At 41.9% G+C, this 27,428-nt stretch overlaps 1 protein-coding gene across 1 annotated transcript in view; it reads left to right on the forward strand.

The window, feature by feature from the left end:
• The window catches only part of KCNQ5 (potassium voltage-gated channel subfamily Q member 5), a 533,682-nt gene that overhangs the window by 158,752 nt on the left and 347,502 nt on the right, over positions 1 to 27,428 (forward strand). The window lies entirely within an intron of this gene.

Consider the following 27,428-nt stretch of genomic DNA (forward strand, 5'->3'; position numbering starts at 1 on the left):
ATAATTGCTTTCAAATGTTAGTAGCAATGGGTGCAGACAGCACCAGCAATGCAAAAAATTTAATACAGGACCTAATACATTAGATTAAAAGTGTCAATCTCGGATATGTATCTTAAAGTAAGTATTATGGGGTAATACTTAGTTGTGACACATAAATGGAAATCCTTGAGATCCTTCTGTCACAGACCAAGTCTAGCACCCCCTCTTGGCCACTCACCAGATTGCTGAATCCCCAGACACTGAATCCCCGTGTGCTTGAAAATACCTTAGATCTCAGTAGGTTGCAGCATTATTTCCTCCTTTGGTCTTTCTGGATCATTTCCTGGGCATTGATCCTCATTCTGTTACCCCTTCACAGAAATAGAGCCCCACAGGCCCCCAGGACCAGCACTGGCCCCCAAGAAACTCCAGTACATTATACACACCTTCTCACAGAACTCCATCCAAAGGTTTGAGCCTTCTTGTTTACCATTCCAAGGGACCACATGACATGTGTAACATAAACACAAAAATACTTTGCACAAAATTCTTACACCCTTATTGATCTTTACTTAATCACATAAGAAATACACAGATCCATACACACATTTCCCTACATTAGTTTCCTCATCCTACAGAGCATTCTTTGTGCAAGGGTTAGAGTGGTCTAGGGTCATCCAGGGATCGACTATTGCAGTGCATGGCTTGAGTTCTGAAACACATAACTTCTTTCCTCAGCTTGCCTTCTGTGACCTCTATGTCCTATCCCTTCCCCTCTCCTGCCCTAACTTCCTATAGGGCTCTCCAAGAATCCTCTCCCTGTGAGTCCTCTTGAAAACCCTGCTTTGTCATGTTTGTTGTGTTGCTTGTGGAACTGGAATCCCTTAGGATGCAGTTACTATTTTGTTCTCTCAGGTAAGGCCTATTCAGGTGATGATAATTCTTGATGATTTGATATTGTCTATGGTCTGGCAGAGAAGTATTTCCAGGCTTCTAAGCCATTATCGGTACACATAAATGGGGCAGCATTCATAAGTGGTACAGACAGATCCTCCAAATCATCACATCTCCCATACTCTACGTTGTGTATTACATCAGATCTGCACCACCCATAGGAGATGGCATGCTACATTACACCGTTGATTATACCTGCACCTGGTAGTGAACAGTGCCTTAAGCTTCAGAAGAAAATAAACAGTAGGGCAGCAGCTTTTCCAACTGTGCATAGTTTGGACAATTTTATACAATGGTATTTTGTTCATATATAAAAGTGCACCTTTTATTTGGATTATAATTTCTTATTGTCTTCACTACCGGGGTAAATTGACCTAAATTACACTATTCCAGCTACATGAATAATGTAGCTGAAGTGGACGTAGCTTAGGTCGACTTACCCAGGTGTCTTCACTGCGCTGCGTTGATGGGAGACGCTCTCTCGTTGATTTACCTTACTCTTCTCGGGGAGCTGGAGTGCCGGAGTTGACCAGAGAGTGCTCTGCCGTCAATTTAGTGGGTCTTCGCTAGACCTGCGAAATTGACACCATCCGCATCAATTGCAGCAGCATCAATCTCCCCGGTTGTGAAGACAAGCTCGCAGGGTTGGAGTAAATGAAAGCTAATTCAGTACCATATTTAAGACCTGTCCTCTTACCACGAGTGTACATGCTTAGCTTTAAGCACAGTAATTGTCTCATTGAAGTCAATGGGACTATTGATGTGAATATTAATTGTTTTTATCGTTAGGTTCATCTATACATGGAATAAAAATAGGGTGCAGAATGTACGTTCCTGGAGCTCCTTTCAGCTACAGACCTGAGTACACAATATTACATAATATAACCATTACATCCATCAGTTACACAATAGCATCAGTTACAAACTATTTAGAATTAGCTGAAATTTTGCATTTTTATTTGCCTTTTGTCATAAGAGTGCACTGAAAGCAGGCTGCAGATACAAGCATAATTGCTAATGTATGCATACCTCATTTTTATTATGTACTTATAATGGATTTTTTCAGTATAAATGAACAGCTTGTTTTTCTCTCAGAAACCACCTCATGCGTTCTGGACCTAGGAAAACAACAGACCATACCATATTAAATCTTGTATAATCTTGTATAAACATTGTACTGTTTTGTTTGCCACAGAAAACAAGTTTAATATTTACTCACACTGAGGATATGTGGGCCTTGCTGGGATGAGGTATTATGAACATTATCGCTACAGACAATTGAAAGAAACAGTGTAGGAGTCACAATTACAGGTTCAAGAACCTATTTTTCTTCTTTCTCCCACACACACTCATCTGTTGTCATATTCTCTTTCGATGGTTTGCAAATTTCCAGTGTTTTTCAGAATGTCCTTCGGTTAACTAGATTCATAACAACAACACAACATCTTTTATCATCATCCACTCAAACCTTCTTCACAAAATGGTACTGCAGTATTATTTACAGCTCAGATACATAGATGGGATTTAAGAACTGAAATGCTGATAGTATCATGAATCAATACATGAAAGAAGAGCTTAAATCAGAGGATAAAGCAGCTGTAGGTTTTTAATTAGTGTGTGTGTGTGGGGGGGGGGCGTGTTGGTAGTCCATTGCTGCTGCTGCTGTTGTTGCAATTATCATCTTCAGCTGTGCATATGACTCTGAAGTCCGAACCCTGATGCACAGAGTTGAGGGCATGGGAAGTCCGTATCCATGATGCAGCTCTCTGGTGCTTTCACGTGCATCCTGGAGATGATTTCTCTGATCCCACTCAAACCTGTTTTATGCTGATCTTGTCAGAGACCGTCAGTGAGTCCTGTTCTGAGCCATTTACTCAAGTTCTTTGAGACGGATGCAAGCCCACTGAAGACTACTCTTCAGGTTATCTTTGAAGCGCTTATACGGATAACGCTTCTTTCTTTTTGCAGTGTAGACATACCCTAAAAGGAGAGAGAGGCACATTGCTCTCAGTTCAAGTACCTGGGCCTGGCACAACCAGCAGCAGCGCAGCCCTCCAATTGCAGGGAAAATCCTGCTCTGCACCACGAGGAAGCATGCCTAGTGTGATGCTGTTTTGGGGAATTTACCTGCTAAAATCTAAAAAGTCTCTACTCAGCATGTGTGAAGTGTTATTTGTCAAAGGCTTTTAACTTGTCCAGATTTGTGTAGATTGTCACACAGACAGCAAAAGACACATCTCTGACACAAAGGCCACCCCCTACCAAATCTTAAGTCCCTGCTCCAAAGCAGAGAGGTACTAGAGCTGTTCAAAGAAAAAGTCACCACCAGTTTTTAATGTGGACAAAACAGTGTATTTTTCCCTAGCCTTGTTCTTGGAAATGGCTAAACTGTTTTGAACGTTTTTCAAAACAATTCAGCATGGAAAATTTCAACAAAAACAATTAAAGTATGGGAAAGCATAAGCAACTGAAAACAGGGTCTTATAATGGAAAATGTCAGGCAACCTTAACAATAGGCAGTGTTGCCAGCTCTGCCTATAATCAAGAATAGTGGCAACATGCCTGAATGCTGCTGCTTCTGTTATCTAACTTCTGAATAAAGTACTGAGTTAAAACAAAAAATATGGGCTAAATTATCTGATTGTGTAATTCTAATGAGGTAAATTGTCTTGCGGTAGCAGAGAATTTGTCCTTGTTACTTCCAATCTGCAAATCTAATGTACTAAATGGAATTTGCTTGCAAGGCAAAGTGGGCCTGAAAGTTGTCAACAGATTAATGATAATTCAGTGAGCACTTTTTCAAAAAGGGAAGCCAGTGAAATCATATGCAGAACACCTGTAAAATAATAGGGGCCTGAATATAGTGTGAGAAATCTTTATATGTTATAATCATGTGCAAGGAAATAAATAATAAACTGTATGTGTTCAAATAAGGATTAAACCAAGCAAGGACTTTGTGTTTCAATCAATCTAATGTCTACAACTAGACATTAGATAAATGCAACCAATAAATGTAACAGAATAAGTGCCAAATTCTGTAACCTTACTTGAGCTGAGTAGTGTTTACTCAGATGAGTAGTTTCATTGCTAATTTATATGAGCAAGGCTTGCAGAATCTAGCCTAAAATATTAAAAAGGCCCCAGAATCAAAGAAATTATTGTAATCTTTTCCAGGAGCCATAGCCATTCAGTGACCATGCCTGAAACCAAATTGAAATGTGCCATATCAACTATGATTACAGTTATGGAGCAACAGGAGAGTCTTTTAAATTATACTGTTCTCTCTCTCTCGTCTCTCTTTTTTATTGGAATGGGAAATTAGAAACAGGATAATTCAACAACTCATCTCGGGGTAAAACAATCAAGAGGAACAGCTGCTAATTTGATTGAAATGGGAATGCAGCCAGAGGCCTGGAGCAGTTATTCTAGCAATCTCTATACTCTTCTCCACAAACTGCAGAAGAAGCCATGAATGGAGTGGTGACAAACCTCAAACCATTTGCAGCATGAGATACAGTAACCATTTAAAAATGGTGCATGAAGCACAAAACTTAAATCAATATTATTTTACTTTTTATTTGAAAGCAACAGTGAGTTGGATGATGCATATAGTTGGAGCATAAGCTTTCGTGAGCTACAGAAGTGAGCTGTAGCTCACGAAAGCTTATGCTCAAATAAATTGGTTAGTCTCTAAGTTGCCACAAGTACTCCTTTTCTTTTTGCGAATACAGACTAACGCGGCTGTTACTCTGAAACCTGGCATATAGTTTAGTAACTAATTATTACAGGGTTTAGAATAAAGCAGGTTAAAGTTATGTTGGCAAATGTTATAAATTAGAAAGTGAAAGTAATGGTGTTCTGTTCATTAGACCTTTAAAAATCTGAAAATAACTTCACAAGTCTATTGACAAAAATTGGGTTTTCAGTTAAACAAAAGTTTTTGCAAAAATATCTGTTTTCTGTGGAATTTTTTTATATTTTTCCATTGAAAAACCAAACGCTCAAAGGACCAAAGCATTTCAGCCAAAACCTGAAACGTTTTGATTTGGATATGCTGCCACAGTGTTCCATGGGAGTTGACTGGCCCCATGTTCCCATTGGACCAAAACTCCCTGGCCAGACTACATCTCCCATGATGCACTCTGGTCAGGGACTTCCATGATACATGATGTCTCCTCTTCAAGAGGGGAGACCATGATGCACCCGGAGATGTAGTCTGACCAGTGAACCCAGCCTACAGAGGAGAATGGGAGCATGAGGCACCTGGGCTATAACACCCATGAGGCACTAGGGCAGCATTTCTGAATTTAAATATTTAGGTTTTCAGCTAAAATTTTTCAGTATTAAAATTTTCACTGAAAAATCAAAATTTTCCATGGGGCGAGGGAGAAGGACCAATTTTCCAACCAGCTCTAGTCATGACACATTGGGTTAGATTACACCTTGGCCTATGTGCTTATGTAGAGGCATAAAGCGGAGGAAGAAATAACCTAACAGCTCTGGGCAGATTACCCAGGCTTGATTCCAAGTCTGCAGGGTTAATTAGGTGCTGCTCACTTGCTACTTCTCCACCAAAGCAGGTCATCAGGAAATGAGTGAATTTTTTGGAAAAAGAAAAGGAGTACTTGTGGCACCTTAGAGACTAACAAATTTATTTGAGCATAAACTTTCATGAGCTACAGCTCACTTCATCGCTCATGAAAGCTTATGCTCAAATAAATGTGTTAGTCTCTAAGGTGCCACAAATCCTCCTTTTCTTTTTGCAGATACAGACTAACACGGCTGCTACTCTGAAACCTGGAATTTTGGGATTTACCTCCCAAAGCACTGGCCGGTGAGCCTGAGTTTGTGCTGGATAGGCCAGCAGCAAATTACAATTCCTGTAGACAAGGAAGAGCAGGGAGATAGCTGTGGCCCCTGGACCACATTTCCTTCCCTAGGATACTCCTGGGGCAGCACAGGAATGCATTGCCTCTTATTCTGGGCTGTGTTTTGTGACACTATTTAGACCATTAACTTAAAATATTTAATGAGATTTCACATAACTTGATCCAAAAGTGAACATGCATTCAGGTATTGGTAGAGATTGTGGTATTCCAAATATTGGAATATTTTCTCCAATGGACAAGGTCAAATTTTAACTATATATGTTATGGTTTACCTTTTACTTCAAAAACCCCAAGTAGAATTTGAGTTGCAACACAGGTTGTCTTTGAAAACCAGTAGCTTCCCCAGGCCAAATGCATTAGTACTTCATAAAGGGAAATACGTGAGAAATTGGGATGTCAGAAGTACCAAGTTAGAAAGAAGCTGGTTAGAGAAATAAAGCTTAATTAGTGTTAAAAACCTTTCAATCAAAGAAAAGTTATGTATTATAGGTTTAAAAAATCATATCTTGCAAAGCTGTACATTTGTTACAAAATTGTGAGTTATCTATAATTACTTTTTGATGTGAATGAGACTAAATATATTTTATTCTAGAGTATGGCATCATGATCTCTATGGCAAAAGAGCCAGTGTGGATATTAATGTCCTGAATAATTAAAAGATTATGACAGGTTTCAGAGTATCAGCCGTGTTAGTCTGTATTCACAAAAAGAAAAGGAGGACTTGTGGCAATTTAGAGACTAACAAATTTATTTGAGCATAAGCTTTCGTGAGCTACAGCTCACTTCATCGGATGCATTCAGTGGAAAATACAGTGGGGAGATTTATATACATAGTGAACATGAAACAAAGGGTGTTACCATTTATTACCACACTGTAATGAGAGTAATCAGGTAAGGTGAGCTATTACTAGCAGGAGAGCGGGGGTGGGGAGGAAACCTTTTCTAGTGATAACAAAGGTGGGCCATTTCCAGCAGTTGACAAGAACGTGTGAGGAATAGTGTGGCGGGGGGAGGGGGGGAGAGAGGAATAAACATCGGGAAATAATTTTACTGTGTGTAATGACCCATCCACTCCCAGTCTTTATTCAAGCCTAAGTTAATTGTATCCAGTTTGCAAATAATTCCAATTCAGCAGTCTCTCGTTGGAGTCTGTTTTGGAAGTATTTTTGTTGAAGAATAGCCACTTTTAGGTCTGTAATCGAGTGACCAAAGAGATTGAAGTGTTCTCCGACTGGTTTTTGAATGTTACAATTCTTGACGTCTGATTTGTGTCCGTTTATTCTTTTACATAGAGACTGTCCAGTTTGGCCAAGGTACATGGCAGAGGGGCATTGCTGGCACATGATAGTGTGGCTGATGTGATTAGGCCCTGTGATGGTGTCCCCTGAATAGATATGTGGACACAGTTGTCAACGGGCTTTGTTGCAAGGATAGTTCCTGGGTTCTTGTTTTTGTTGTGTGGTGTGTGGTTGCTGGTGTGTATTTGCTTCAGGGTAGGGGGCTGTCTGTAAGCAAGGACTGGCCTGTCTCCCAAGATCTGTGAGAGTGATGGGTCATCCTTCAGGATAGGTTGTAGATCCTTGATGATGCGTTGGAGAGGTTTTAGTTGGGGCCTGAAGGTGATGGCTAGTGGCGTTCTGTTATTTTCTTTGTTGGACCTGCACACCAAGAGCATAAGTGCAGGCTTTGTAAAGGGTTTCGCCCCAGAACAAAAAAGGAGCAAGATTTTCACCTCAAGGAGCTTCTTAGACCGCAACCTATATCGGCGTGGCAAGACCCAGCACCAAACTCATCGGTGAGCAGCGCCCCAGCAGCAGAGGTAGAAGCGGCATTGTGGAAGGACTCTGGGAGAGACTGCAGCACCATCACTCCCCAACGCCAAAACCGGCAGGATCGACCCAGCACCAGTCCCATTCCCCGGTGCAGAAGCGGCACCAGAAGCAGGGGAGGAGTGGATTTCTGACTCAGAGACCCACCCCTTTGGAGCCAGCTAATGGGTCGCATCCCAGAGAGGAGCACCCAGGGCCAAAGACTTTGGAGTTGGCACTGTCGACTTCGGCCCCGCAAGAGGGACTGTCAAGTCCGTTGCCATTGGAATCCCCGAGCCAGGTCATTGAGGAGGTGGAATTGCCATCCACCCTGGACACCATTGAGGCTGTGAGGGACCTCATCACCATGACGGCATCGTGGTCGCTGGTCCTTCGAGCCAAGCCTCCCATACCACACTGGTATCTCACTGTCTCGAGACAAACTGGCAATGCTTCGTCCCTGAGCACCGCTCGGAGTCCCGGCACTGCTCGGAGTCTCAGCGCTACTCGCAATCCTGGCACCAGTTGGACTCGCAGCACTGGTCAGACTCATGGCACCATTCCAGGTGGTGCCAGCGCTCCTGATCGCAACACCAATCCTCACCCTGATTCCATTGTGCAGCAGCTCCCGCGGCCAGTACCAGTCATCCCGGCACCGGTCAGCATCCCCGCACAGACCCCGATCTCAGTACTGCTCCAGATCACCGCACCACTCCAGATCGTGGCACCGTGCCCCAGCCTCGTGGCGCCGCTCCCCAGTCCAGCTCTGCTCAGCACAGCCCTGGCCATCGCGGTCTTGGGCCCTGTTTTTGGACTCAGAGACGGGGTCTAGATACTCAGACCGGGGCCGGCACTGGTCAGGCTGTGAAAGGCCTGAGGTGGGTGCAGGGCCATGGCCTGCACAGTGGCAGGGACCAGCACAGTGGCCATTTTGGACCCCGTGGGCGTACCACCAAGCCCAGGGCGCCCAATCCAAAGGTCTCCGTTCAGCTGCCTCTGTACCAGGGGTGCCGGAGGCATCAGCCAGTCGCCACACCCCTAGGGGTGCCGAGGAGGTACCTGGTTGCACTACCTCCCCTGGAACCAACGCCAGTTCCTGAGCCTGATCCAGGTGTGGTTGGCCCTGACAGAAAGGTGGGGCAGGAAGTCCCTGGAGGACCCTGTTCTCTCATTAGCCTCATCATCATCCTCCCTGGATGAGGCGGTTGCAGGCTCCTCTGTCTCTGGACTACCTCCCATGGACAGCCATGCCCACCAGGACCTCCTTTGCGGGGCAGCGCGAAATATGGGCCTGCAGGCAGAAGAGGTGTTGGAGTCAGAGGGCATGATGGTCAACATCCTGGCCCTGGAAGGCCCATCGAGGGTGGCTCTACCCCTCATCAAGACTATACAGGCCAATGCTAAGACCATTTGGCAAACCCCAGCCTTCATCCTCCACACCGTGAAGCATGTGGAGAGGAAGTATTTTGTCCCATCTAAGGGATACGAATACCTCTTCGCTCACCTGCAGCCTGGCTCATTAGTGGTGGTTGCAGTAAATGGAAAGGAGAGGCAGGGACAACAAGCCCCAGCGCCTAAGTCCAAGGACGCCAAAGCACCTAGATTTATTTGGGCCCAAAGTGTATTCCATTGGGCGGTTGCAACTCAGGATTGCCAATCAGCAGGCAATTCTGAATAGAGACAGCTTCAACTCCTGGAACTCAATGCTCAAGTTTAAGGAGCTGGTGCCAACAGAGTCCAGGGAGGAGTTTGGAGCAATAGTGGAGGAGGGCAAGGTGATAGCACGGACCTCTTTACAAGTCTCACTGGATGCTGCGGACTCAGTGGCGCGCACCTTGTCCTCTGGTATTGCCATGAGGCATAGCTCATGCCTGCAGGCCTCAGGACTCCCTCCCGAGGTTCAACAAACCATGCATAGCCCACTCCATTCACCTGGAAGCATCCTATCTACCAGGAGTTCAGAACGCACTGGCGGACCACCTCAGCAGGTCCTTCCACAATCATGAGTGGTCCATCCAGCTGGATGTCATACACTTCATCTTCCAAAGATGTGGGTTTCCCCAGATCGACCTGTTTGTCATTCGATGCAACAGGAAGTGCCCAGTGTTCTGCTCCTTCCAGAAACACGGCCCAGGCTCAATCACGGATGCATTCCTGCTACCCTAGGGAGGCCACCTGTTGTACGTCTTTCCCCTATTCCCTCTCATGCACAAGGTCCTACTCAAGGTCCACAGAGACGGGGCAGAGATAATTCTGGTGGCACCAGCGTGGCCTCAACAACATTGGTACACCACACTCTTGGAACTATCACTGGACACCCTGATCACGTTTCCTCTCCTCCCTGACCTGATCACTCAGGACTGCGGTCGTCTTCATCACCTGACCTGCAGTCCCTCCACTTCACGGCTTGGAAGCTTCATGGCTGAACCCCATGGAGCTTCTGTGCTCAGAACAGATAAGGGGGGTCCTACTCGGCAGCAGGAAGCCATCCACTAGAGCCACATATCTGGCAAAATGGAAAAGATTTACTTGTTGGTGTGACCAGTGTCATACACCCCCTCTTCAGACACCTATATCTCTCATCTTAGAGTACCTTCTGCGCCTGAAACAGCAAAACCTGGCAACATTCTCCATAAATGTACTTTGCTGCTATCTCAGTTTTCCACCCGGGAGCGTCTGGACGCTCCGTTTTCGCCAACCCTATGGTTGGTTGGTTCCTCAAGGGTCTGGAATGGCTACATCCCCAGCTCAGACAGCCTGTCTCTGCGTGGGACCTTAACCTGGTCCTCTCCAGGCTAATGGGGCCCCCATTTAAACTGCTGGCGACTTGCTCCCTTCTCTATCTGTTGTGGAAGGTAGACTTTCTGGTCACCATTACATCAGCAAGGAGGGTGTCTGAGTTAAAGACCCTCACCTCAGACCCACCTTATACAGTTTTCCACAGGGATAAGGTGCAACTCAGACCTCACCCGGCCTTTCTTCCTAAGGTTGTGTCACACTTACACACTAGTCAGGATATTTTCCTCCCTGTTTTTTATCCTAAGGCTCATGCCAGTAGCCGTGAGCAGAGGCTGCACTCTCTGGAAGTTCGGCTGGCGCTAGCCTTCTGCATTGAGCACACTAAGCCATTCAGGCAGTCGAACCAGCTGTTTGTGGTGGTGGCAGACCTGATGAAAGGACTCCCGGTCTCATCTCAAAGAATATTTTCCAGGATCATGTCATGCATCCACATGTGCTACTAGCTGGCCAAAACACCTGCCCTGGCTCTTGCGGCACACTCCACGAGGGCTCAGGCCTCATCGGCGGCGTTCCTGGCCTAGGTCCCGATACAAGAAATCTGCAGGGTAGCAACTTGGTCGTTGGTACATACATTCACCTCTCATTATGCCATCATCCAGCATGCCAGAGATGATGCAGCTTTCGGCAGAGTGGTGCTCCAATCAGCAATGCCATACTTCGACCCCACCGCCAAGGTGGGGCTTGGGAGTCATCTAATTGGAGTTGATATGAGCCATCACTCAAAGATGAAAAAACGGTTACTCACCTTCTCATAACTGTTGTTCTTCGAGATGTGTTGCTCATATCCATTCCAAACCCACCTGCCTTCCCCTCTGTTGGAGTTACAAGAAGGCAAGAAGGAACTGAGGAGGCGCTGGGTTGGCAGGGTCATATATTGAACGCCATGAAGGCGCCACTCCAGGGGGCTCCACAGCCAACCTGAGGGTGTTGCTAGGGGAAAAACTTTCCCACAATTGTGCACGTGGCGCGCACACACCTAATTGGAATGGATATGAGCAACACACCTAGAAGAACAACAGTTATAAGACTGTGAGTAACCATTTTTCCCCCTTTGTTTTAGTTAAATACTCTTATGGAATACCCGTTACTGAAATAATGCCTTTTAATTAGTGGTTTTTCAAAGTGGCTCAGTTTGTAGCAGATATTTTTAAGACTAAGCACTTGTTTTAAATTCATACAGCAAAGTTTTGAAGTGAAATAGAGACTGTTATTTTAAGTATTCAGACCAGGAAAAATAATTATTCCATGGCATTTCTTTATTAAACAGCATGCATAGGCAATAACAAATTTTTGTACTTTGTGCCTTTCCTTTCTCAGGCATAAATGCTGACAATTTTTAGCATTAACATAAAGTGATGTCTCTTATACAGCATTTACTTTTTAAAATGATTGCATCTGGGTGTGCAGCTAATAAATTGGTATTCTACCTTCTCCCTATAGTTTTGATAAGGTAAGAATATATCTCTGTATTTTCTTCAGAGGTTTACAACTCACCCATAAATATAGGCTCCAGGCTGAAGTCAGTACACAAGATCTCTGCCAAATCAAGGGTTTTGGAAGTTTTAAAAAATGCTGTCTGTTTTTCAGTTGGAAGCGCCCAATTCTGCTGAAAATAGCCACAATGTAGAAGCCCTAGAAGGCTCTCAGATCCAGACTCCTGACAAGATTATCCTTTTCAAAGGAATACTAACGAAGCCCATAAAATATTAAACCAGCTCTGTAGTCACAAGTTGAACTGTCACTTGGGAGTTTAAAAATGCATACATATGAGTTCCCAATGTCCTGTGCTGCTCTACTCTCTATCCGCAGGACTGTCAAACCTCTCTGTCTTTGGCTGTGAGGCAAGAGAGAATTACTTCTGTGGGAGGCTGGAGTAATTCACCTGGGCAGTCAGGATAACAGACTCAGAGTAATTCAGTCCTTTCATCAGCTGTTTTTCCTTAAAAAAGAAAAGGAGTACTTGTGGCACCTTAGAGACTAACCAATTTATTTGAGCATAAGCTTTCGTGAGCTACAGCTCACTTCATCGGATCCGATGAAGTGAGCTGTAGCTCACGAAAGCTTATGCTCAAATAAATTGGTTAGTCTCTAAGGTGCCACAAGTACTCCTTTTCTTTTTGCGAATACAGACTAACACGGCTGCTACTCTGAAACCTGTTTTTCCTTAATTACCTAGGGACTGCTGCGAAGCAGGGTCCTACTGCTAGCCTTTCTGCTTCAGAAAGCCCCTATACTCCATGTTTATAATAATAGTTAGCAATTATATAGTGTTTTACATGTTTAATGCACTGTATAGTCATTAACTAATCCTCACAATAACCCTGTGATGTAAGTCGTATAATCCCCATTTTTCATACGGAAAAACTGTGAAAGAAAGGACAAAGGGCTTTTTTCAAGGCCACACAGCAAGTAGTAGAAGAGCCAGGATTAGAAAGGAGGACCTCCTGATTCCCAATCCCATACTCATTCTTCCAGATGACACTACCTTCTGGGAAACTTTGTAGGAGGTCTCCACAGATGGCAATTGGGTTAGACATAATCAGACAAAGGAGAGATGCTGGGATAACACAGAAGGGGATATTGTAAAATGCCTAATTTGTTTTTTGGTGGGTGTTAAAGATGAGCATTTTCCCGTTCATATTCAGATACAGACTCACAAATTAATAGCCTAAGGAATACACGGAGCTTTCCTGAGCCAGTAGTCATGGAGATTACATTTACTGGGTTGTTCTTAGAAATGCAAAAGAAATAAAAGTGTACTTGTTTTGGATGCATTATTTATCCTTTGAGGCTATTAGAAGCAGAACTTTTCTCTTACAGCTAGGAAATGCAACAGAAATCACACCAAGGAAATCAAGAGATAAGCAAGTTACCAAGACTATGATAATAAGAACTGAATACTTTAATTATTAATTATAATGTGTTTTATGAAAAATCATTTATTAATTACTATTATCTAAGCAGACAACCCTGAAGAAAACAACAGTATTTATTTTGAATAAATCCCAGTAGGAAATTGTTTAGGTTGTTTGCCTCTGTTGAAATGATTGATTTGCTATTCACATACAATAATGAAAAGAGTGAAATATTTGAGTTTGCTGGTCTTTGACTAAAACAAATCCTATGACCATATTACCATACTGTGAAAAACACATATGGTGGATTATACAACCTTCCGAAAAAATCAAGCAGACAATATTTAAAATTCCTTGGGCTTCACAGCTTAATAGATTTCCTAACTCATACAGTATTTCTTAAGGAGCTTGAAATATACAGAACATGCTGTATATCAATAAAACACTTATCATAAGCAAATGATGAGTGAGCTTGATGAAAATAGGCAGGACACAGAAAAATTAAAATTTACATTAAAAGTAAAATGCTTTTTAATAGGTAATTAATTCCATTTCTAATTATATATAACTGAAATTCCACTACTCTTTCTGCTAAGTTATCTGTAAAACTATAATTTGTGTCACTTGTTTTTTGTAACAGTGGTGAGCCCAAACTTACATTCCTTGTGCACTCACAGCTCCCAATGAAATTGATGGGAGATTTGCATGCATGTGGCATGCTAGGCCCTTGGAGCAATTTACACTTTAGAATGCGGTTTTGGCTTTCATTTTGTAGCAGTTATTGTTGCTAGATGCCATTAAAAGGAGTTCAGAATCCTATCTCAAAGAATCCTTAATAATAGCAATAAAAAACTTCAATGCATTTTATTATATTGCAGAGTTCATTAAACATAAAATATTCTGTTTGACTTAGTGAAAAAAATTTAGTATTTGCAATTTTATTTTAATACCATCTCAAGATTAACTAACAGCGCTTCAGGTCATTAAACCAATACTGCCACAAAAGTAATCATGATCAGAGTGCTTCTGATAGGGATACTATTAGAACAAATGGTCCTCATCTTTAAAAGAAGACAAGTGCCGCCTTTCTAGAAATCATTTTTAAGATGTCTACATTAATATCTAATATTAAAAAAACATAAATTGTTTTTTGGGAGGTTAAATTGTACGTTGCGGTTAAATTGATAGGCATTGGAATAGCAATTACATTTTACCTCCTGTGGCCATTGTCTTATATTAGAAGGTTGCTGTTCAATAAATAAAGCTCTAAATTCTGTATACGTTTCCTGCCTGATGATGAAAATCCTTTTAGCTCCATGTTAAGAGAGAGATTAAATGGACTCCGTAATTGTTTGTATAACCCATACACCTCCTGGGTGTAGTGTTCTGTCTCATCTAGTGGCACCGAGACCACTGGGAGAGAGAGAGAGAAAGAGAGAGCATTAGCGAACAGCCAGTTGGCTTTTACCTCATACGGTAGAGGCTCATGCACTAAGCTCCAGAAGTCTGGGGTTCGATCATGCACAACGATGACCGGGGTCTGTCAGCATTACATTTGCATAGACTGTACTTTCATATTCTATTTATGGTGATTTTCTGCAATTTTCTGCACTTGCACAAATCTGGATGCACAATTATTGTTGAAACATTTTCAGATCTTACTTAGCTACACTTAGCAGATGAAATATCAAAGAGTTAAGAAATTTTCTATTAATTTAAAACATGATAGGTAGGGCCCTACCAAATTCACGGTCCATTTTGGTTAATTTCATGGTCATAGGATTTTAAAAATAGTAAATTTCATGATTTCAGCTACTTAAATCTGAAATTTCACATTGTTGTTATTGTTGGGGTCCTGACCCAAAAAGAAGTTGTGGGGGTCACCAGGTTATTGTAGGCGGGGGTTGTGGTACTGCTACCCTTACTTCTGTACTACCTTCAGAGCTGGGCAGCTGGAGAGCGGTGGCTGCTGGCAGGGAGCCCAGCTCTGAAGGCAAAGCCACCGCCAGCAGCAGTGCAGAAGTAAGGATGGCCTGGTATGGTGTTGCCACCCTTACTTCTGTGCTGCTGCCTGCACAGCTCGGCCCTCAGTCAGCAGCCGCCATTCTTCGGCTGCCCAGCTCTGAAGGCATTAGTGCAGAAGTAAGGGTGGCAATACCACGATCTCCTCTAAAATAACCTTGTGACCCCCTCCAATTCCCTTTTGGGCCAGGACCTCCAGTTTGAGAAATGCTGGTCTCCCCTGTGACATATGTATAGCATAGAGTAAAAGCCACACACAAGACCAGATTTCACGATCCGTGACACGTTCTTCATGGTCCTGAATTTGGTAGGGCCCTAATGATAGGCCATATTCACGATAGACCACGTTAATTAAAAACCTGATAGGCCATGATGCAAGACATTCAGATTTGAGAACCCAAAGATCCTGGCACACTTACACTAAGTCAGAATTTGGTCCTATCATCTGTTTATAAAGTTCTATGCTAGCACACGGTGCAGGTGGATTTAGTGTATTTTATTTGGAAGGAGGTACAAGTGCTGTACTATACAATGTTTTTTATTCCCGGTTATTGAACAAACTAAATTTTAGGGACTGACCGAGTGCTAACTGTAGCATAAACCTAAATGCAGTTCTGATATAAAACAGTGCATAATTTCTACAAGAGACATCCAGCCCAAATCAAAGGAATCTACAGTATATGAGAACACCTTTGTGCACTATATACCCTTTAAAAATTTCTGCTTCTAAGTCCTCAGCTTCTCTTATCTTCTTCCAGAAACCTCTAACTAGAAACAGTTCTGTGTCTTTTGACCAGGAATGAATACATTTTATTTGGATGTAATTTTATTTCTCTAATACATTTTTAAGTTAACTTTTATTTTTATAAACTAAGGCAGTACAGAGGCGCCTGGGACTAGAATCTCCCAAAACAAAGTGTTCCCTTCAAGCACACATTGATGTGAGAGTCTTGCATAAAGAAATCATTCACAGATGCACTGCTAGGCTAAAGTTCACTGAAACGACACTGTGCTACTGTAGCCATTCTATCCCACAGGCAAAACATTGTTTTCTTGGCAAAACGCGAACAATTTCCCACTGATTCTGCTCTGTTGAAGATCAGTTCATAAGTGCTGTGTTTTTGAATAAGCAGAAAAGCTGGCATTTTGAGATGTTCCGCACCAGGCGGGATAATGTGCTTCCCTCAAACAATATTGAGTCTGGCACAGGTTACTTTCACTTAGACTTTTCCAAAATATTTTTGTTGATAGTAAAACATGCTGTGATATGAATTCTGTGTGTGAAAAGTTTGCACTGTACTGGGTTAAAATATAAGCTGGCCTCCATGTCTGTCTGTGTGACCAATTACTATATGAGGAAGAGCATACATGAGAGAACACAGCATGAGAGAACTCTCCCATAGATGGGCATTCATCCAGCCTGGTGACTAGATCAGAGAGAGATGCTGAGGTTTGCGTGCTCCTTCCCCCCCACCCCACGCTTTCGCTCTATTGGGTGTTTGGGCACAAGTTTTTGTGTGCCTGAACGCTCAGATTTGCATGACCAGAACATGTAGTTAAACATCTAACTACGTGGTTTACATTCACATGTGCTTGTATTTAAAAATCTTTGTGTGCAATTAACTTACTCTTGCAACTTGAGTGTGCAAAATTGTGGGCACAATTTAGAAACTGCTTTTGGGAATTTTGTTTTATAGGCTGGTTTGAAAAAAGGAGGTTAAGTGATTTGAATGAATAAGTTTATTGTGGTTGTAATAATGAATAGTGGAGAATTTTTATTTTAGCTTTAAAGCTGAAAGGCAATTCAGTGTACTCTGTAATTTCTTTTAGAAAGCAACAAGGAGCTGAAGTGTTTTCAAGTTTGAAAAACTTGAATGACATAAAAGTGCCATAGAAATATCAGTAGTATCTCAGCTTGGAGAGAGATAGCAAGGACATTCATACAGGAAAATCCATCAGTGTTGTTTAGATTTTTTTGCTTTTCTGCAACATCAGCTGCTAGGCCTTAATATCGAACTGGAACTCTCACAGTTCTTTAGTTTTGTGCATTTAAATTTCTATCCTCTACATTGCTTTAAAAAAAATCAGCAGGTTGTAATATGTACAAAAAGACCACTGTTCCTATCATTTCTAATTAATGGACGCAACATATAAAACTATAAGAGTATAGGCCCCAATCCAGCACTTCAGTACATGGCTAACTTTAAGCATGTGAGTAGTCCCATTGTAGTTGACCGAGATTTCCATTTATTTTAATAGGAACTCTATGTGCATGTGCAAAAGTAGAATTTCACTCCCAAATGCTTTAAACTGTTTTTGTTTTTGTTTTTTTGGTTACCTCTGAATATTTAATACATTTTTACAAAAGTCACAAATTTTAGCAAATGCAGGAAATAATCTGCTATGAGCATACACATTGTAGTACAATATACATATAAGATTATATAAAATGATGTCTCCCTCAATCACAGTAAAGAAAATCAGCACTTAGAGACTACAGTGATTGGAGTTATTAGTAAAACCTAAGAGAGAAAATAGTCAAAGATTTCTTAGACTGCAGTTTACGTGTTCTATGAAAATGTTAGATTAGCCAGTCTGAGAGAAACTCACTTCCCATTTCTGATTTCACACATCAACTGCTTTATCCTGGGTTTCTTTATATGTGTTTTATGCTGACTTTAAAGAAAACACTCTGGACCAAATTCTAATATGGTATAAATTAATGTAGCTGCACTGAAATCTAGGGAGCTAGTTTGACATGCTCTGCCCCTCAAAGTGCAGTGTTATGCTTTTTAGGGGTGATTTTATTACATTAAAATATTAAAACAAATTGTAAAGCAGTTTTGTCAAATATTTTGTCAAAATTTTATGGTTCTCTTCATAAAGTTTAAATATTAGTGAACATCAGGGCTGGCCTTACCATGAGGTGAACTGGGGCAGCTGCCAGACTACTGGGGGGAGCGGGGTGTGCCACTAGGACCCAGAGTGTAGAAAATTGTGTCTGCTGCTGGTGCATGTGTATTCTCTCTGCTCTAGATGCACAGAGACGGTGGAGTGCTGTGCTGGAGGAAGGTGGGCACAAGAGACAAAACAGGCAGGCAGGAGAAAAGGTGAGAGGGAATAACAGAAAGCAGCAGGAGCTGCAGGGAGAGAGAGGAGGAGGAGCCTCTTATGTACCTCTCTGGCACCCCAGGAGCCTGGACTGATTAACACCAGCTTCTCAGGGAGCTTCCTGTTTCCGGCTGCTTCCCTGAACCCACTTGAGGAGAACAGGCAGTCAACTGCAGTAGTAGGAGCCAGTTAAGCCCTTAAGATGCTGATATCTTCCCTCACTCAGGCCCTGCTACCAGCCTGCTTATTTGTCCCCTTCAACTGAGTGTTGAGAGCCACTATAGCTGGCACAGAACAGCAATCATGAGTGACAGAAGAAAACGCCCCTCTGGGGCAGCATTCAGAAAAAGCAAGCAAGCAAAGGAAGCTTTTCTATTTAAGCAGAACAGAGCTCTCCTGAGATACATAGACACAAATGTTCACGGTGAGCCTTCCGGGCCCATGAGCCTTCCGGCCCCAGTGAGGATGTGAGTGGTGAGGAGGTGCCTGATCTTCCAGTTAGTCAGAGTGCAGGTGACCTGGCAGCTACTGCAGCATCCCTATCTCCATCTCAAATGGATGTAACCATGCACATTCCTGAAGAAAAGTGTAGATCAGAGAAGAGTGTGGTGGAGGTGCAAGAAACAGCTGCTGCTGAGTTTAGTTCCTTAAGTCTAGATGATCCAGGACTTTGGACCCACTTGAGCAATAGCCTGAGGGACTTCCTTGTACTGCATGGGCCACAACAAGTGAAAAACTTCATGTTCGCCAAAGACAATGAAAATAGAAGTTTCCATCCAACACATTACTGGCATGAAATCGCCAATGGTGACAAAGCGGAGAGGCCATGGCTTTTGTACTCAAAACCCCAGAATGCTGCATCCTGTTTTTGTTGCAGACTCTTCCAGTCTAATGTTCCAGTCACATTGGGTTCTACAGGAACAAAGAACTGGAAAAAATCTGGCTAGAAATCTGGCATGCCATGAGAAGGCAGCAAATCACCAGAGAGCATTCCATAGGTGGAAAGAGCTTGAAATCAGACTAAGGTTAAAGGCCACCATAGATAATCAGCATCAAGAGAAGATTGCATCAGAGTCTCTTTTACTGGCAAAATGTTCTGAAAAGGCTCATTGCCATTGTGAGAATGCTTGCTACCCAAAACCTACCACTGCGTGGCACTTCAGATCAACTGTATGTGCCAAACAATGGAAACTTCCTTAAAATTGTGGAGCTGATGGCTGAGTTTGATGCTGTACTCCAGGAGCATCTAAGAAGAGTTTGAGGAGGGGGTTGGACTAGATGACCTCCTGAGGTTCCTTCCAACCCTGATGTTCTATGATTTTATGCACATCTGACATCAGCCATACGGAAGAAATGACTTTAATGGTGTGTTTTGTAACAACAACAGAACCTAGTGAAAATGTCCCTGCAATGGTGACTGTCAGAGAGCATTTTCTAGAATTTATTGACATTGATGATACTACAGGAGCTGGTATGACAAATGTGCTTCTTAAAAAGCTGGAAGATACGGGAATTGCGATAGCTGACATGAGAGGTCAGGGCTACGATAATGGTGCCAACATAAGAGGAAAGAACAGAGGAGTGCAGACACGGATCCGAGAGTTAAACTCTCAAGCTCTTTTTGTCCCATGCAGTTCTCATTCATTGAATTTGGTGGTCAGTGATGCAGCATCAGCTTCTAGTGAGGCTGCTGGATTTTTTAATGTAATTCTAAGCATCTATGCATTTTTCTCTGCATCAACTTTTCAATGGCAAATTTTGAAGCAACATCTGGGAACATCCTCTCTGACACTGAACCCACAGAGTGCCACACGATGGGACAGTCGAGTGGAGGCGATAAAGTCTATCAAACACCAAATTGGGAAAATAGATGATGCCATAGTTGCCATTACGGAGGATAATGCTATGACAGGAACTGTTTGTGGGAGAACAGTGGCAGAGGGAAATGGAATCACCAGAAACTTACATAACTTCAAATTTCGGTGTGGTTTAGTGTTGTGGCATGAGATACTTTTTGAAATAAATGTTGTAAGCAAGAGATTCCAAGGTGTTGACCTTGATATATCTGGAGCAATGGAACAACTGGACAAAGCAAAGGCATACTTACAGTCTTACCGGTCAGATGAGGGATTTCAAAACTTTCTGAAGAAGTTGGCAGAGGAACTTCACACTGAAGCTGTTTTCCCACCCATTCAAGAATACAAGAGTCACCAAAGAAGAAGACATTTTGATTATGAGGCACGGGATAATCCCATAAGAGACCCCAAACAACAATTCAAAGTTGAATTCTTTAACCAGGTGCTAGATTGTGCCCTACAGTCAGTTGAAGAACGTTTCATGCAGCTCAAGGAACACAGCTGTATATTTGGGATGTTGTATGATATTCCAAAACTCCTCACTATACCTGAAGAAGACCTACACCAGCAATGCAGGGCACTAGAGACCATTTTGACACATAATGACATGTGTGATATTGATGCGAGTGATTTAGGCGATGAACTGAAAGCCCTTTCAAGATGCATTTCAGCAGGATCAACTCCAAAGGCTGTTCTGGAGGGTATGTGCACAAATAAGATGACCACCCTCTTTCCAAATGTTTTTGTTGCTCTGCGCATACTTCTAACACTTCCTGTAAGAGTTGCCAGTGGAGAACGCAGCTTCTCCAAGCTGAAGTTAATAAAAACACATGTACGCTCCACAATGACACAGGAGAGGCTGGTTGGCCTTGCAACCATCTCAATAGAGCATGAGCTGGTCCAGACTGTAGACCTTCAGGAAGCAGTTCAAATCTTTGCAACCAAGAAGACACAGAAAGCACCACTTTGATTATTCAAACAGATAAAAATGCCAGTGTTTAGTATGCAGGCAAAAAAGTTACATTTGCTGTTCAGGTGTTTGAAAGTTAAGTGTTACTTAAAATTATTGAACAAGGCATTTTAAGTTGTTAATTCTCCTTTATTGGGGTAGGTAGCAGAGCAGTACCATGGGAGGAGTAGAACGGGAAGAAGGCAGAATTGAGACCTTTCAAAGTTTTGGTCCAAGCGAGGGGGCATGGGGGCATCATTTGAGCTCCCCGCCTCAGGTGCTAAAACGTTGGGGGGCAGCCCTGGTGAACATCTTTAAGGACAATATTTCCTCTCGGATTTCAATTGCAGGTCTCATATTGGCATATGCATTTTGTATATTCTGCAGTCGTTTTGTATGTGAAACTTTCAGTGATGTGAAAAGAAGTTATTACTCTTGCAACAAGTACAAAATATGGAATAGAAAATTACTATGCATATAAGGAATCAAGAGTGGACATATGAGAACAAAATTTAGTGGCTTTAAATATATTAAAGCTTGTGTTTTGCAGGAATGGTCTATGCTTCTATCAGATACCTTCTACTATGACACTAAGCAATTTATTAAAAGTTCCATCTTAGAAAGAAAAACAGGGTTGGAAAAAGAAAAAAGGGACTCCAGCTATGATTTTGCCAGCTTTCACAAATGTAACTATGGGACACAATACTTTGGAAAGTACTTGCTTTATGGTCATAAGGGTCATTGTAAGTACTTTTGTAGATAGAATTGTGACACTGCATTGCGGTAGAACACAAAATAATCTTATTTTTAATATTTTGGGTTCCTAGAAAAAAGCAGTTGATTTCAATGGGGCCAGGATTTCATCCAAGGTCTCTGCCTCAGGAATCTTGAAGTCTAAAAAGAAAATCAACAGACAGAGAGCTAGAATGCAACAGAAGTGATGAGAGTATTTTAAAACAAAAAATAAGGTCCAGTCAAGAGAGTACTGAATATCACTATCTGCTCAGCTGCTTGTTTGTATTCCATTGCATTGTTGCTCAGAGTTGTTTATATTATGAGCTCCTTAAGGCAGGGACTGCCTTCCCTCACTTATCTGTTACATACCTAGCACTCTTCATGGACTGTATCCATAATAACTCCACTTGCTACTCAAGGGGATAGTAGGAAATGAATAAATAACTGGTCAAAAAGAGGATGTTTCAGGGAAAAAGTCCCACTAAGCCTGTCCTGTGGTTGGGTTGCAGGTGTCTGGTTTTCGACCGGAACACCCGGTCAAAAAGGGACCTTAGTGACTCTGGTCAGCACCGCTGATCGGGCTGTTAAAAGTCCAGTGGGCAGCATAGCGGGGCTAAGGCAGGCTCCCTGTCTGCCGTGGCTCCGCATGGCTTCCGGAAGTAGCAGCATGCCGAGACGCCCCTCTGGCATCTATGTGTAGGGGCAGCCAGGGGCTCTGCATGCTGCCCCCGCCCAAGCACTGGCTCTGCAGCTCCCACTGGCCGGAAACTGGGCCAATGGGAGCTGTGGGGGAGGCATCTGTGGATGGGACAGTGCACAGAGCCACCTGGCCACGCCTCTGCATAGGAGCCGGAGGAGGAACATGCCGCTGCTTCCAGGAGCTGCCTGAGGAAAGGTCCACCAGGAGCCTGTACCCCTCACTCCCTCCCGCACCCCAACCCCATCCCCCAGCCCTGATCCCACCCTCTGAACCCCTCGGTCCCAGCCCGGAGCACCCCCTGCACCCCAAACCCCTCATCCCCAGCCCCACCCCAGAGTCCGCACCCCAGCCGGAGCCCTCATCCCCCCCATACACCCTAACCCCAGCCCAGAGCCCCCCCCCCACACTCCAAATCCCTCATCCCCAGCCTGGAGCCCTCATCCCCCCTATACCCCAACACCCTGCCCCAGCCTGGAGCCCCCTCCCACACTTTGAACCCCTCATTTCTGGCCCCACCCCGGAGCCCGCATCCCCAGTCCATACTCCCTCCCTCACTCCAATCTCATGCCCCAGCCCAGTGAAAATGAGCAAGTGAGCTTTGGGAGAGCGAGCGACACGGGGTGGGAGTGGAGTGGGGCCTTGGAGAAGGGATGGGGCAGGGGTAGGACCTTGGCTATGGGGCAGGGAAAGGGTGTTCGGTTTTGCGTGAGTAAACAGTTGGCAACCCTATCCTGTGGTAATGTGAGCAATTGGACCACACTGCCAGAGGCTTCTGAGGGTACATGCTAAATCAGCACTACTCTTCCCTCTGTGGTCATCTGATGGTCAATATCTGCCATTTTTGGGCCTGCAGGTTGACTACAGGGTCCCCACACCAGAAGGGAAAGTGTGTGCCAATAACTCCTACACTCTAGCTTTCCACTGCAGGGGCCTCTTTGATCTCTCAATATTGTATTATTCCAAGTTAATATACCCTACAAGATATGTTACTGAAATACATAATTCATGTATGCTCAATATATTTTGCATGTTTTACATATTATGAGGTTCCAATTCTATATGTTTAATGCATTTTCAATAGACAATGCATTTAAAATAGACAATATTTATTTTCTGTATTTTTATATTAAATACATTTCTCCAGAATAAGGTCCTTTGTAGAGCTGATCAGGCAATTTTCTGATGAAACAATTTTTCATTGGAAAATGCCAATTTGTCAGAAACGAAATTTCTACTTTTTCTTCCAAAATGGAACAATTGTTTGTTTGTGTTTGTTTTTGTTTTTTGAGAATTTCAGAATTGTCCATGGAACAGAAATTCTAACTTTTGACCCGCTCTAGTCCTATGGTGTTTTAGGATTGCCTCTGACCCTGGGTGAGGTTTCTTTATTCAATAGCCTGAGCAGTAGGCATGGTTCCTATTTTGTAGAGATGGTCAAAATTTTTCCAATAACGTGTTTCAATTGGAAATTTTATCAAAATGGAAACTTTCTGCAGGAATGTTGCAATTTCAACAACATTTCATTTCAGAAAAAAAATTGAACCAAGTGTTGAGGTTTACATTATTTGCATGGAACATTTTGATTTTTTTGTTTAGAAATAAAAACTTCTTGTTTTGAAATGTGTTTATATTATAACTTATCATATAAAAAGTCCGATTCAGAACAAAACAATTTGATTTGATCTAAACAGAACACTCGAACCATTTTTTTTTTAAAGTTCACATCATGGAAAATTTCAGTTTTTGTGTGTGTGTTTTCTTTCAATTCAGAATGAAAACATGAAATGGAAATTTTAGTTTTCGCTAGCTCTGCTTTGATGTCTGTGAGTTTAGGTGCCTGCCAGATCTGATTACTGGGTCAGTGAGTTATTTTCCTCTGTAAAATGGGATGTGCAGAAGTAGTAGCCCATTACCCAAACTGTTCCAGCCTACCCACCTGTGTTACTTTGTGTAACATGCTGCACAACAGAATCTCAGTTTAGATTTACACCTGTGAAGCTATGTGATAAGCATGAATTAAATTTTCATCAGGTTTTGCATTTCCAAAAGAGAATTTGTCCTTAAGCTTTTTATCTTGGTTTGAGGATTTGTGAATTTATTTGATTTTAGAGGCTGCTGTTATTATTTAATCTGTCCAGATTGTTTTATGTTCTTTAGCACTTGTTACAGTAGTAGAGTAATCAGAGTATAGTTGCTGGGTTCCACTTGCTCTGGAATAGGCACCTCATTAGATTGTCCCTAACTAAGCAGGTAATTAATGGGTTAAATTCAACCATAAGTTACACTGGGGTAGCGCCATTCTAGTCAAAGGGTCTGCATTAGTGTAAATGCGAGAATAAGTTCTCCAGTGACTTTATTTCGTGGCAGATTTGAAAAGAAAGGTGTTATATGTAAGTGTGGGGAGTGGTGGAGTATGAGAAAAAGACTACAAGATAGAGCAAAGAGTGATGTAAGAAATATTTTCACAGGTTAGAGATGACCTTTAAGAAAGCTGAGACTCCACACATGGTATATTTCAAAATATCTATTCATTAAATATTTATTTAAATGTATAAAACTCATCTGTTAGGTGTTCATCTTGTGTCCTGGGTACTCATATGTTAAAATACACCATACAAAATACAATATCACGGACTGCTTATCACACTTGGACACTTACATAAATATTAGAACTGGTCAAAACTTCATTCCATGTGAAATTTCCCACAGAATGAAAGTTCTGAAAAAATGTTGTTTTAGAAATATTAAAATTACTATATTGAAATATTGTGTTTCCATAGGGCTAAAGCACTTCATTTCAATAAGGTTGAAGTGCTTTTTTTTTTTACTTACTTACTTACATAAGCATAAAAGTCAAAATGAAAAAGTTGAAAAGAAGCACTTCAACTTTTCACTGATTCAGCATTTTCTGATGGAAAGCTATTCTGTAGGATTTTTTTTCACCAACTTCAATAAATATCCATCTTGCTAATATGAGAAAAATAAACCCAACCTCCAAGTAGGGCTCAGACCACTCTCTTTCCAAAGGCCTGGGAAAAGATGAGCTTTGCAGCACACCTGAAAGGTTAACAAATCCAGGCTCTGGTATCCCAAGTAGAAGCGTAATTGTAAAAGTTGAGATCCCCTCATGAATAATGTCATCGCACCAACATGCTACCATTCCTAATGAGGGAGCATGAGAGCTTCCACCAATCTCAGTTGTAGCAGTCTGGCCAGGGAAGAGAAGCAATTCCTCAGGTAATGAGACACAAAACTGTTTAGGATTTTATAGGTTAAAACCAACACCTGAAACTCAGAAATGTATTGGAAGCCAGTGCTTATCCTGGAGCACTAGTATATTTTGCTTCCAGTATCACCTCCACCCACCAATAAGTGGTCATCATATTATGCGCTAGCTTTTGTTATCGTGTGGTCTCAGTTTGTATTGATCTTCACAATATGAGGCAAGACACATTCTTTTGGTCAAACACTTGCTTTGTTTATAAGTGGTTGGTTGAATTGATATGTGATGTCTTAATTTAAAGAAATGCTACATTTAATCTATGTAATGTGCCCAGAAATGAGAGGCACATCAAAATAAATTAATTCTAAAATGAATCTATAAACACTTATGTTATTTCTATTTATGTATAATGTATGTTATCCACATGGTTTGTGATTCTTTTGTTGTGATGATTTAAATGAGTTGCATATTAAAAATTTCCTTGGAATGCATAACAAAATACTTAATCTCAAGAGTGAAATGCTTTAAATTAATCCAAAATAAATTAGATGTACTGCTAAATGAATGAAGATGTAAGGTCTGACATAAATATGATCGGTAAATACTATAATGATATGGAAGTAATGTACATAATATGTAAATATGGCAAGCATATGCATATAGTATAGTTTATGTAGTTTGATAAATTCAATCTTAAATTATATAGCAGCTGTTCTATTCTATCGACAAAGAAATATTTGTAGTGCTTTAAGATGCAGCAAAAGCTAGACTGCAGACACATGGTAGATCAGCCGTTTAAACTACTTTATGAAACTGTTAGCACAGCTTACCCTATGAAGCACATTTTCAAAAAGAAATTAAAAAATAGATTTCCTATACTGTGAAATATAAAATCATTTTAAAACTTTGTAAAATATAATAAAACAGCCCAGACTTCCAGACGAGAATCATGTTCCAGCAGGGCATCATGGTAATGTAAATGATATCATACGATGGTGTCTGTTGGGGAATAAGAACAGGGCAGGAACATTTGAGGCTTGATTTCTCGAGACTTAGAGTAGGAAAAAATTTAAACAGATTAATAAATAAAATACCTGTTAGTTTTTCCATAGCAGTCAGAAGTTAGGGTGACTCTTTGGTTAAGGGAACAGTACACATATGCAGCACAGGGAGAAACATTATGAACGCTTTCTGATACACAAACCCTTTCTCTTCTTGCCATTAGAGTGTGTGAGAGAATTCTCGGGCTGGAATGATAACCTGGTCAGTTCTGATAGGTGTGGCTTTTGGCATTATTCTGTTCCTGTTTACAGAAACGTTTGTCTCAGTCTAGTATTTTTCCTTAATTATGTTAGTTGGTCTCCTTAGCTTTTCATTCTAATAATACATTAATATGGGCATGTGCCCATATATTGGTACATATATTGTTAATCATGCCTGGGCAGCATCCAGCTAAATTATTATCCACCAGAAAACTGATGCTGTAGGTATAGAAAAAGCATAGGCTTCTACTCTTCCATAAGTGGGTTTTCCTTAATTATGAAAGTG

The sequence above is a fragment of the Chelonia mydas genome, chromosome 3 (genome assembly GCF_015237465.2).
Source record: "Chelonia mydas isolate rCheMyd1 chromosome 3, rCheMyd1.pri.v2, whole genome shotgun sequence".
NCBI lineage: Eukaryota > Metazoa > Chordata > Testudines > Cheloniidae > Chelonia > Chelonia mydas.